This window comes from Pinus tabuliformis, chromosome 3_1 (assembly GCF_031772625.1).
Source record: "Pinus tabuliformis cultivar Carrire ecotype Pingquan chromosome 3_1, CPIR1, whole genome shotgun sequence".
Lineage (NCBI taxonomy): Eukaryota > Viridiplantae > Streptophyta > Pinopsida > Pinales > Pinaceae > Pinus > Pinus tabuliformis.
The window spans coordinates 963914614-963926870 of record NC_142301.1 but is presented as its reverse complement, the minus strand read 5'-3'; the positions used below and the strand labels follow the sequence as shown (position 1 = coordinate 963926870).

Here is a 12257-nt window from a genome sequence, read left to right as displayed (position 1 = left end):
GGTGGTTGAAGACTCTGTATGAAACCCCATTAGAGAGATCATTCTTTGCCAGGATATGGAAATGGAAGATCCCCACAAAAATTATCCTATTTGCTTGGCTAGTTTAGAGCAACAAGATTCTCACTTGGGATAATATGGGAAAAAGGGGACATATGTGGTCAGGTATATGTATTTTTTGTATGGCAGAGTCTGAAACAACACTACATTTGTTTTTCTGGTGTACTTTCGGTATCCACATCTTCAGATTTCTTGCTGATGTTTTTCAGTTCACTTTCTGGAGGATATGCAACTTTGAAGAGTTCATGATTGAATGGATGAATGGTTAGAAGGATCATAGGACCCTCCCACTATTCATCATCTGGGAAATTTGGAGAGCTCAGAACAAGTTCATATTTGAGGGACGTAAAGTTGAATATTCCTGGTTAATACACAAAATTCTAACTTGGATGAAGGCCACCTCCTCTGATACTGAAAAGTATATTGACCAATCCTACACGATGAGGCTTATGGCTTATATACCCCTTGTTGGTTTCTTTGATGGTGCTGCCCAATTAGGAGACTATGGGTGTGGTGTTGTTTTGTGCATTGACTGGATTATTGAATATCACTTGTGGTGGCATGGAGGTTCTGGATCGAACACCAAGGAGGAGGCTATGGCTTTATGGGGTTTGCTCTAGTTCGCTACACAAAACAATATTAACTCTCTCAATATCTATGATGACCCTAAGGCATTGATAGATGGCATCATGGGGACTACTAATTCCCCCCCCCCCCCCCTCCCCACCACCACCTCTCCTAGGGTGGCTCAGGGGGATCAATCACATCCTGATCTTGCTTCTCACATACACCATCACACATATATATAGGGAAGGTAATACAAAGGCTGATAGCCTCTCCAAGGCTAGTGTGGGATGCGATTATGGAAAAATACAATATAGATTCTTGGTTGGAAACAAGATCCTAGAAGAGGGTTGGTTCTTCCTGCCTTGAACATCTCGTCTCCCCACATACGGGCCTCTATATTGCTACAGTTATTCTGATGTTTTCTGGCTTTTAGTATTTACATATTGTGGCAATTTTGTTCCACAATGCTCAGATTATGCTTGATTTTGCGCTGATTTCGGATATTATCTTAGTTTCTTGGTTGGATAGTCTAGTTTATTTATTTGATATTACTGTGGAACTTTCTTATCCATCACTTTGTTTGACTAGATGGATGAAGCAATAAACCACTTATATGTACTGTTTTTATTTTATAATAGAAGCAACTTTTTTTCTTCTGAATAAACAATAACATTTTATTTGGCCCTCGAAACCCCTGAACCGTCAATTTAGGATTGAGAAAAAAAATATCCTTAATATATTAAAAAAAAAAAAATCAACAAACCTCTATCCAGGTTGAAATATATACATATATATATTATTTTTACTTACTAAAACACTTAATATATTATTAATATTTTTTAAAAATATCTCTTTTTTTCCAATCTAATTTTTAAAAATCCATTTATAAATTATCAATTGATAAATCGATGACGAAAATAATGAGTTAGGTCCATCTTTATGCCATTTGACCTAACCGCTCTTTTAAAATGAAAAAAAAAATTAGAATTCATATATTCACATGAATAGGTATGACTTCTTCTATTTCATGTCACATATGAGGATGGCTGTTTTTTAAATTTAAATTAAGAAATGTATTTTTCATACCATTATTTTAATTTAGTTAATATTAACGATTATTATTTTAAATTAAAATTATAAATTTAATTAAAAAAATTAAACTAAAATTTATAAATACTAAAATAATTTGAAATTAAAATACAACATATAGACATAATTACATTTTTATAATAATTTTTTTAGTAACTAAATTAAACTTGGAATTACATTTTTATAATAATTTTTTTAGTAACTAAATTAAACTTGGAAATAAATAGAGTTTGGAAACCAACTTCAATATTGGGTGGTGGTTCCATCGACAAGCACTCCAATAAAATTTAATTGAAAATTAAAATTAAAACAATAAAAAGTAAACCTCCAACAATTCTACAACTCACATTACCCATTAATCATGAATTTAGGATCACCGGTTATTGAATCTCATAAGCCATAATAAATATATGTACGAAGACTTCATATCAATAAGAATAAACGCACGAAGATATATTTTTATCAGGAAAATAGATGTTTTTTCACCACTATTTGGGGTTCCAAAAAGTACATCACAAAACAGTGTTAAGTGCTATGGATCCAGAAAGTTGAAACCTATTGGAAACAACTCATCTTATTTTAAATACAACGATTTTCTCTTTACTCATGTAATTTATTTAACAAGTCGGAAAAACTATGAAAATTCAGGCATGGTTTTGATAAAATCGGGCGAAATAGAAAATACGTGATTTTATCTCGATAAATTTGACCCTCGTTAAAATTGGTTCATAGACTTCTCATCCGCCCTCACAAAAATGTATTCATCAATGTCATGACCAATATGGCAATATTTATTGTCTTAATCGTCGGACCAATTAAAAAGGGAAAAAGATATCATAAAAATATCTTGCAAGGTTCAGTTCACCGGAGATGTGGAGATGTTGACTTTAAGGTAAACCTTTGGGCAAGTTTGTAATTAACGAAATTTTTTAATTAAATTTAATATATATGGTTGTGTTTTTAGAATAATAGTTAAAAGAACAAATTAAATGTTTCATATTATTTTTTTAGTTAATTAATTAGCAATTGTACCACATGTTGTAATGGAAACCCCTTAAAGCAGTAGCATAGGAAAAAGTAGCCACCGCTCAACAATGACTATATGAGGAATTGTGATAAATAAATAAGAAAAATTTTAATTTCTTTGTCAAACTCAAAAGTCACAAATTAGATTTAAATGTTTTGGAACAATATGAAGCATAACTTTTTGCAACTGAATTTTGATTTTTTTTAAGGGGGAAGGTATTTCGCATTAGAGTGAAGTTTGATCTGTGAAATGACATATTTTTTCAACTTCATACCATTAGTGGTAGGTTTTCTAGTGATTCCTAGAAAGCAATTTGACATTATTTAGTTAGCATACATGTGTTTCTCGTCCATCCTCTTGCTAAATTTAGTTCAGACCTAATTTTTATTTGTAACAAAACTCTCTTCACATATGTTGCTATGTTGAATTAAATTGGTCTAGAATTTGTCTATTGTTGATTCACATGCTTATCGAGTTGAAATGATCATTCGGTACTCATGAATGCAATTACAAAATATCCATTAATAGACAAAAATGCAGCCAAAGCAGATGAAAATGTCATTTAAGGTTTTCTTGGAGTAGATATGATTCTTGTCAAAATCAATGTTCAGTTTCAACAAGCAGGGATACCGAAAATTATCACAATACTTAATTAACATCACAACAATATGATGTTGATCACAACTCAAAACTTCCACCTCCGAACATAACTCCAAATCACCTTGAGATCTTGCAAATTTATGCTGTTTAACAACTACATCATGGCCATCGGAAAGTATACCTTTATGAACATACCCAAAACCCCCTTCAAGTACAGATTAAACCAATTAGCAAGATATCAAGACATAAATTTATGTTTCCCTAGCAGAGTCCAATACAACAAAGAAACCAAATATTTTCCCCCTTAGTTCATGTTCCAATATAAATTTCTTAGGTATGCTAATCATTTCCATTACTCAATTTTATTGCTAAGCCATGCTATTCAAATTGAATACATATGTTGAAGGAATTCCTCCCTGATATTGTCAGAGCTTTGTATTATCCAAAATCAGTATCGTAATGTTTTAATGGAATAAGATTCCCCTGCTAGTTTTGCTAGTCTTAGGGACCTTTCAGTGAGCCAAGTTAGTCCTAACAAATTACATTCTCTAAAGCTAGGCCGACGACAAAATTTGTAGCTACTCCTTTAATATTATATAGTGAAGATTAAACCCATTATTCTATTATGTTTTCATGTCTGGCTTGGAATGGCACAAATGGATATACATGATAAAATTACTATACATTGATTCAATTACTTTTATTGTATGAATACATGGAGATTGATTGAATCACTTTTACAGTATGAATGAGTTGTGTTGGTAGGTATATGCTATGTGGTGGAAGGTACAATATTTTTCACTGGTTCTTCTTTAGGAGTATGCATTACTACTTTCTATATTGGAAGAAGTGCCTAGTTGTGCCAAAACTGTGGTTGGAAGGTGTGTGATCCTGGATCCTTTGCCCTAAAATGATGAAAGACTTAAACCCATGATAGCCATATCCAAAACAGAATAAGTTATCGAGGCTGCATTAGTACAGCCAAGGAACTGTGTGTCTAATAGTACATTAAGGGTAGATATTTTCATTCCATTACAAAGTGAAATAGTTCAACAAACATTCTCTCCTTGTCTATTGAACAATAAGAAACAATTAGTGAGATGTGTTCCACCAACACAATACAAAGCCTATTAACTTTTCATCTCAAACTGTACAGGTTTGTCTAATAAATGCATGCATCAATGGTATGAGTATTAAATAATAAAGAGATGGTGTATGACATAAATACCATTGTTATCCATGATTTCTCTAGTACATCACACTCCTTACATATGGAAATGCATAAAAGAAGCAAATGAAAGAACAATGCATCAATTAATTCAAAGAGGACTGCATGTCGCAAAGAAAAACTCTGAATGAAATAAATTGAATTAAATTCAAACAAACAAGAAATCACCTTAGCAGGTGAAATTTGACCACCCAGTAGCCAATCACGAATGAGAAAGTATGGAATGATAGTACCAGAAGCACTAGTTCGAAGCCTTCCATGGATATAATCTGACTTCAATTTAGTGCGTGTGGGGTTCCAATCAAGAGTGATGTGCAGACCTTGGCCATTGGCATGAATCGATAGATAAAATCTACAAAATATTTGGCATAGGTATATAGGACCAAAACCATGGCCACAGGAATATGAACAAACTGGAACACATGAATGCTGGAAAGAAAGGCTATGTATCAATAAAAGTTCGTAGTTAAGGGGAAAGTAATTATCATGGATTTACAATATACCTATAATATTGACTTGGAGATTTTTATTGTGTCCATGGGTACCAAAGAACCTATCAGAGGACTATTCAACACAACCGTAATGGTTAGTGCCACATCTCCTTTGATCAAATATCTTACATAAGTTGAAAAGTGGGCATGAACAACACATGTGTAACAATGAAATTGACAACAAATATTGGAGGTGACCAAAATCTATTGCCATCAATAGGCCCAAGATGGATTTCAGCAAATAGTATGCCAAATACCCAATAGCTAGGGGCAAAGGCCTGCAACATAAAAGGGAATTCAACCAAGTGTGAAATTCAACATTTGCATGGAACAATAGGTGTTCTTAAGAAAAACAACAAAATTATCCCAACCAAAGTATTTATAAGCCCAGTTCTCATAGTAACATGTTCCTTTCCAATATCATAATAATAAATTTTATCACATAACTAAAGCTCTTAGACAAGAGGTCTTGGCTATTAAATATAAAATCTCTACAATCAGTCATAGTTTCTAGGTTTTTGATTTATACAAGAAAGAAATTATTTCTCTTGCAAAAGTATAAGTTTTATCAAGAACATCATTATTAGCTAAAACAATTAGAAAATAACAAAGAAATTCTCTAAAGTATATTTTATTGAGCACATTTACATTAAATGTGGAAAAACTCATTCCAAAGAAAATTCTCATTAAAAAAATGGCCTTCTTACCAAGGGAAACTTCATAGAGCAATGAAAATGGCAAGAAGACATAGGTTTAAAAGGCTTCCCCTGCATAAAAAGCTTAAGAGCTTAGATGAAATATGTCTTATCAATCAATTATAAAAATATGAGAGAGTTTTCTGGAAATAATCATGTAGTCATATGAATTTATAGAACTTAAACAGATCCAATTGGTAGTAATATTCCATCTAATACTGTTATGTTCCTTGATTTTGAGCTGAAAGAAAATGATTTTTAACTAAGTTTCATAGGTTATTAGCATTTTTCATCTGCCTTTTTGTTTTTATGCTCTGCAAAAATGTTGCTTCGAAACTCTTTTAGTGCCATTATAAGATCCATTAATGCTCTGAAGGTGCTGGAGCCACATTCCAGCCCGAGCTATTGCAAATCTGTAAAGTTGTTTTGCAGCTCTTGTGCTTTTGGATTAGGGATTTGGGACTTGGAAGGCTAGCTCCATATGAGCTCCCCATAGAGTTTAAAACCAACCCATAAGGTTCTAGTTATTTTTGATCTTATAAGAAGTGAAAACCGATATATCTTGGAAAGAAAGAATGAGGTTCCGAGGCCTGGAAGAGGAGGAAAAGAGCGTTTTGGTTTGAGTCCCATGGTGATAAATTCACAACTAGTGAAACCATATTGACAAGAAAACAACAGTTATTAGAAATGCACATAGAAAGCATCATGGCCACCATGAATGTGAAGGTGGTATATTTTATGATCTCTTATCCTGCAAAACAAGAATTTCATTGCATCATTTAGCTTTGTGGTTCTATTACATCAACCAGAAGTATTATATTACTGAATAAATTTAACTGTGCACTACCTAGATAGTTGTTGGAAATCTTATCTTCTTCCTCTTTAATAGATACTTGTTGAAAAAGGTATGGTTTATTTTAATTATGGAAATAAAATTAATTGAATACCACCTCACTATTTACCTGTGTTTATTTTACATTACATTATTAGTGAATCACTAACTAAATTTAATTGAGCAATTCTGGGATAGCTGATGGAAATCTTCTCATTTTTCTCTTTAATAGATACTAGTTACAAAATCTATAGTTTAATTTAATTATGGAAATTAAACTAATTTAATAGCATCTCACTATCAATATGTATTTTGTTCACTTTACATTATTAACATAATTTAATTAATAGATGTTTAAATCATCCATCGTCTCAACATACTTATGTACCCTTCAAACCTGAATTTCATAAAACGATATTTTATGTACCCTTCAAACTTGAGTTGCATAAAACAATCAAATATCACTTCTAAATTAAGAAGCCAAGAAGACTTTGCAACCATCAAAAGCTCAGCCAAATGGAAGAAAGGAAACTTTAGCTTCCATCCATTATTAGTTTAAATAGGTTTCAATTGAAAAATTGATATGATCATAAGCTACAAGGAAAAACATTAAGGTCATCTTAACAAAGGGATTATTTTGGAAAGTTACAAATTACCACAAATGGAGATCCTTTAATGCCAAAGAAGTAGCACACAATACTAATGGATATCATGATCAAGTTTATATATCACAAAATCCTTAGAGTAATGACTTCCTTGAAATTAAAAAAAAAAATTGTGGTAACCTAGAATTTTTAGAAAGTGTTAAGGGATAGAAACAACAATAAGAATTAATAAATCTTCTAGCAAGAATTGTAGCTTCATTTAAGAGGTTTTCAAGATCAATGCCATTAAAGCAAGGTTTTCTCATTTCCACCTACTCATTCTGCAAAATCCACTTCCAAGATATAAAATGCATCCTATTTGTTGGTGGTTGTTTGTTAAGTAAACACATTCAATGTTCAAATTCAAACAAAATTAATTTGTCTTGGCCTTCAAAAGGTCAACGAATTTGGCCTGTATTATAATTCTAGACGAGGTGCGCAATGGATGATTTCCTACAATGTATTCATGCCTAAAACACTTTTGATACTAGCACACTTTCAACAAATGAAGAATTCTTCATGTGACCCACGACCGAGTTATAGAAACTAAATAATATAAAAAACAAATAAATAGGAATTGACAAACAATTGATAGAAACTAAATAATATAAAAATCGAATAAATAGAAGTCGACAGATAGTGGTGAGATCAAACGATGGATGAAATTTCAATCATCTAACAAGTGATATGACAGTGAAGATAAGATTCATGAATGAGCAGAGGGGAGTTGTTCTCAAAGAGAATGCCTTACAACATAAAGAGGGGAGTTGTTCTCAGAGGGAATGTCTTATGGTGTAGTTATTTTTAGCCTCAAAATTATGTCTTAAATATCGAAAACATAAATATATCATAAAACATGACATTAGAAACGATTAAGATGCATATATTTAAATGAAATATATATTTTTCTTTCCTTTCCTTACACTCAATAAGAAGAGGGGTAATCTTTTTCTCAATTATTGGTGGAGAATAAGAAAAATAAACAGTTGAAGGAATTATGGGTCCTGTTGCAGCCACAACCCCCCCCTCCACTACCATAATTCTTTCAACAAAATCATGGGAGCCCTTTATTGATTATGATTGATGTTACTCCCTCCTTGGAATGGGTTTTTGATAATTTGCCCCACATTTTGGATAAATCCCTTCTTTATCAGCGTTTGGGTGACTTATGATTTCTCTGGTCATTATTGATTGAATTCGTGATTTTTTGAGAGGTCAATCATGTTTTGGTTATCACCTTTCACATTCATGATGACATTGGCCATATGGCACCTTCAGTTGCCACATCATCTTTTGCATTTAATTTTGTGAGTTGGTGTCCTCATGACTTGACACACATCTGTATTGAAAAATAGGTAGATCATTAATTCATATATAATACTTACATTGTAATATATTGCAATTTTACGTATATTGTAATAATATAGATATATATTTAACTTTTTATTTTATAAACTTAAAATTAAAATTAAAATTAAAAAATTGTAAATATTAATTATCTAAATTAATTAAATTTATATAATTCATTTAAAATATTATAAATATATTAAATAAAATTAAAAGAATCTAAATCTCTAAACCATTAATGGAAACTACGTATATATACTATTAATTTATATTATGTCTATAATAAATTTTACTAATTTCTAAAGCTCAATTTCACACCTACATTATAACAACAATATGCACTTACATATAGGCCATATATAAAATAAACTTACCATACATATGTAAATATATTATTGAAAACCTATTAATATGGTAAAAATGACTATACATAATAAGAATAAAAACATTTGACTAAAACGAATTTTGAAAAATCCAAAACGACATATGGAGGAAGCATATAAAGTAAAAAGAAAGTTCGAAAATTGTAATGATTAATAAATTTTTTCATGAAAATGAATGATGTCTACCTCAATGAACGAGCTAGTGAAGCCAATAAAATTGCAGAAATAAACTATCCCAATGCCTTATTGACACGTGACTAATAACTAAACCGTAGAGATTTTTACTCTGGAGTTTTTCTTTAGATCACCAAGAAATCGACAAGCCTGTGAAAGTAGCGATCCCAAATAATTAACGCTGATTTTTTGTTCAGCGGTTTAACAAAAAATAAGGGCCTACCTGTTAGAAAATATTTGGCGAATTTAATTTTCGTTTTCGTGGAGAGGAGAGGCAGAGAGTTATAACTTTCACAAAGCTACTTTCGCGAAATTAGGTTCACGCACCGCGAAGCAGATTTCGCGGAGCTACCTTCGTGCACCGCGAGGCTAATTTCCCAGACTTGGATTTTACACACCTCGGAACTATTCCAGAGACTTAATGAATACTCACAGCGAAAATAACAAGATAGGTTTGGAGCAACACACTAAAACTTAATATTCATTTCTTAAACATGAAAAATACATTAGCATGAGACTGTGGCTCATTCACCAAGCAAAATAAAAGTCACAGTGATTTGAACTTACGCGGAATAAAACACAGTGAAACAAAGTCACTGTGTCGCACCCACCAAAAATTGTTCCACCATTTTCTCCATAGAGACTTGCACTCTTTTCTTACCTCTTACTCTTTAACCTCTCTACACAGTCTAACCCTAACAAAATGACTTTTACATTCATATATAACTCAACATACAATTTTACATTTAATTCATGACAGAGCGAAATTAATTTTGATGTTGTTGTTGAGTGTGATCAGAGTCGCGCAGGTGTTTTTGGAGTGTGGGAAAGGTTGTTGAATTAATGCTTGCCCATATCTGTTTACCTAAGTACATAAATTCTTTAAATGCCTTTGCTGGGTTTCTGAATGGTTCGTGTCTGACTTCAGACCTTCTATCTTCACACTGAGACGCAACCTGCAAAAATGTCTTCAAGCAGAGACACAATCTGCAAAAGTATCTGACATGTATGGTTGCAAAAGTGTCTGACATGTATGGCTGCTATCAGGCTATTTATTGTGGTGGTTGGAATTATTATTTCCGACACTCCCCCTTAATCACAACTACCGCCATTGACAATTCCCAAACAGTTTCTGAGATAAACAAAATTTTCTCTTGCCAATGGCTTTGTGAAGATATCAGCAAGTTGTTCTTATGACCTGCAGTGCTGCAACACAACTTCATCATTGTTAATCAACTCTATAATAAAATGATATTTAGCATCACTATGCTTGGTCCTTGTGTGGAAGACAGAATTCTTTGACAATGCAATTGCTGAGGTGTTGTCACAGAAAATAGTTGTTGCGCCCTCTTGGTTATGATGAAGATCCCTCAACATCCAAATTGCCTGACACGCTGCTGTTGTTGCTGTGACATATTCGGCTTCTACTTTTGGCAGTGACACTATTGGCTGCTTCTTGGAGGCCCATGAAATAGCTCTGGAACCCAAATGAAAAACATATCCTGACATGCTCTTTCTGTCATCGACACTACTTGCCCAATCACTGTTAGCGTAACCAACCAATCTGAAATCACTGGTTGCTATGTACAAAATGCCATACTGTTTTGTCCCATTGACATACCTCAAAATCCTTTTCGTTGCTTGCTAATGTGTCCCCTTGGGTGTCTCCATGAATCTTAACACCAAACTTACTGCATGCATTATATCCAACCTAGTGGCAGTAAAATACATCAAGTTGCCTATCATGCTTTTGTATAATGTCGGATTGACATTGCTGCTGCAATCTTCTTTGCTCAACTTCAACCCTATGACAGTTGCAGTTGGTGCAGACTTGTTGTTCTGCATTTTAAACCTCTGAAAAATTTCTGCCACATACTTCGCTTGAGAGATAAAAATGTCATTTTCTGTTTTCACTTCTATGCCCAAAAAATATCTTAACAATCCCAAGTCAGTGATTTCAAACTCGCTCTTCATGACTTGTTTGAAATTAGAGATGAGGAAATCATCACTGCCTGTAAAAATCAAATCATCTACATATAAGACAACAATGAGAATCTTACCTTCACTCTCTTTGATGTAGAGAGTAGGCTCACCATCACATTTGTCCAAACCATTGTTCAACAAGTAAGCATCTATCCCGTTGTACCATGCGCGCAGTGCTTGCTTCAATCCATAAAAAGCTTTCTTCAACAAATATACTTTGTCTTCTTGTCCTTCAATCTCATAACCAGGCAATTGTGTGACATACACTTCCTCTTTCAGCACTCCATTCAATAATGTTGACTTTACGTCCATCTGATACACTGTCCATTTATGCTAAGCGACGATCGCCACAACTTCGCGCACTGTCTCCATCCATGCGACTGGCGGGAGCGTCTCTGCGTAATCTCTTCCATGTTGCTGCTTGTATCCTTTGACAACTAGCCTTGCTTTGTGCCTTTCAATCTTTCCCTCACTGTTGCTTTTGGTCTTATAGACCCACTTCACTCCAATAACATGTTTTCCTTTCGGAAGGCTCACTAATTCCCATGTATCATTCCTTTCTATTGCTTCTATTTCTTCCTCCATTGCCACAACCCATTTTTCTTCTTTGACTGCATCTTCAAAGTGGATTGGATCATCTACATGGTAAAAAAATGCAAATAAGGAATTCAGACCTGTGCCACTATCAACTTCATCTTGCTCATAAATTTCATTTAAATTTCTGAATTTTGGCCTTCTTGTGCTTGTCGAAGATGGACTTGATATGTCACTTGGTGTTGTACTTCACGGTGTGTTTGGAGAAGCACTTGCTTGGCTGCATGAAATTGTCCTATTATTTGTTGATGGCGTTGCTTGCTATCTGCTTTGCTGCACTTGAATAGGAGTAGAGGGAGTCACTGTTAAGGAATTACTTGTTGTTGTTAATTCATCTCTGTCCTTATGTGGTATGCATGCTTTGACATTGATTGTCTTCTCTAAACTTCCATCCCACGCTTCCTCTTCTATGAACTGCACATCTCTGTTGATTATGACTTTCTTGGTTAATGGATTGTGGAGTTTGTATGCCTTGGATTCATCACTGTATCCAACAAATATGCATTTATCCCCCTTGCTGTCCAACTTCTTTCTCAACTCATCCGG

The 12257-nt window shown here is 33.4% G+C and overlaps 1 pseudogene; it reads right to left on the bottom strand.

The window, feature by feature from the left end:
- Positions 1 to 4152: 4152 nt before the first annotated feature.
- Positions 4153 to 11429, bottom strand: LOC149191010 (putative sodium/metabolite cotransporter BASS3, chloroplastic; annotated as a pseudogene).
- Positions 11430 to 12257: the final 828 nt, after the last annotated feature.